The sequence below is a fragment of the Rhipicephalus sanguineus genome, chromosome 5 (assembly GCF_013339695.2).
Source record: "Rhipicephalus sanguineus isolate Rsan-2018 chromosome 5, BIME_Rsan_1.4, whole genome shotgun sequence".
NCBI classification, from domain to species: Eukaryota; Metazoa; Arthropoda; class Arachnida; order Ixodida; family Ixodidae; genus Rhipicephalus; species Rhipicephalus sanguineus.
Window position 1 is genome coordinate 159,433,930 of NC_051180.1, and position 1,960 is coordinate 159,435,889.

Genomic DNA, 1,960 nt, shown 5'->3' on the forward strand with positions numbered 1-1,960 from the left:
TATTAATTTTTCTTGACATCCATGACAGTGGTGTTATTTTTGTTTTACCCTGGCCTTTGTTGCCGAGTCCTTTGGAGGTGCTTATTTATTTCGAAATGTGAATGTGAGGATAATGCAACATATTAGTAAACTTGTATTTAATTTACATTCAATAGATTGTGTGCATTCAGTTGTTACGGTAATGTCTGTACCAAAATTAGGCTCCATTATGTTTGTCATCACCTTCGTTAAGCTTCGAACACTGTTGACTTGCTGGGAGTTAACTCACTGAAGAGAGGTGTGGAAATAAAGAAGTTTCTTTTTGTATGTGCTTTTTGCTTCGTGCTTAGGCATATTTACAGGTGTGCTGAACTTGCAAGTTAACCAGAACTTTCTTGATCACTACGGAGAGATGTGTGACCTTCTAGGACTAAGTGTCTTTTATTAATGGGCATTGGCTTTTTTCAAGATTAAACTAAGACCACTTGGCAGCAGTTTTTCTTTTCTTCAAGTCGAAAGCTTGTAGCGCGATACATCCATGACTTGCACTTGTTGGCATCTGTTTTCATTGGAATTCATACTTTGTGACAGAAACGTGTTATCACAAATAACGGAAAAAATAAATGTAACGTATTGCAGGATCATGCTAGCAATCCAATGTAACACATTTAACCACTATAGGATATTTCTTGGTGTTTAGGTATACATGTTTTTAACAACCAACTAAACGGGTCACATTCCACATATGTGGAGACCTTGCTTTATTCATATGCCCATTTTAGATGATTGAGCAATACTATTTTACAGTTCTTTATGTATGCAAAAGGAGCCTTTAGTGGGTCGTTTTGTTGTTGTTTTTTTGTTTGTTTTTTATTGTTTTTCGTGGGAACTTTTGGAGCTTGAGGTTTACGGATTGCAATGCAGTGGTTCAGCAAATTAATGACGCATGTGCTTGCACATTCTATTCATTTGGCTTCCGAACGTTCGACCATCATCGCCAAAGCCGACACCACGAATTACGTTTAGGGCGATGACCAACGTTCCGTCCCGCGACTCGCGGGACTGGCCCATATTGAGGGCTGTTGCCCCGCATCCCGCAAGAGATACGAAAATCTTCAGAAATGTCCCGCACTTCACACTTTATTATTGTTTCAGCTGTTCTGGCAGATCGTGTCCGCGGACAAAACGTCACATAGAACAATATTCGGCGACCCTCGCTACCGCCGATGCCTCTTTCGCAAGTGTTGCGATACTCGGCGGTGGCACTTGCCACCTATCGTTGTGCTCGTGACGTAGAGATAGCGCTAGCGCCTTCATCAGCAGTTGCCCTTTGGACTCACTCTAGTACGGACGCGTGTAGTTCGCTCGGAGCAAGAGCGGGAACTGAAGGAGCGCCAGCGCACGCAGAAGCGCGAATGGACGCGAAAAACGACATGAAGTCGCTGCCGCATAACGTGCAGCCGTAGATGCTGCTTTCGCTGGCCTCCATCTTCACAGTAGTGGAAGGGCTGTGAATTTCTTTTACATTCGTTTGGCAACGCGGGTAAGACGTATTCGTATGGTTCAGATATATTCACTTTCTGCAAGCATGGGTGTGTAACCCAGTGTTTCAAGGGACACTAAAGAGCAAAACGATTTTTCTCGCATTAGTAAAGTAGTCTTCCACGATACCAAAAACACCACGCTTTCTGCGCGAAGAAGCTTAATAAGCGAGAAAACGCGCAAAAAGAAAATACAAGTGGTGACGCCACCTTGGAATTCCCGCACCATTTGCCGTGACGTCACATATTTTTGACGGCGCCTTCTTGGCCTACGTAATTCCTAATCGGTTAAATCGAAATACATTGTCCTCTGAGGGGGCCAGAGACTTGACATAACGAGTTTGTCGAAATTTCGCCGAGCCAGTGGCGCGAAAATACGTTAAATGCTCTTTGAAGTATTTTACGTCACGAATTACAAAGTTCGGCGCGAAATTTAGAAA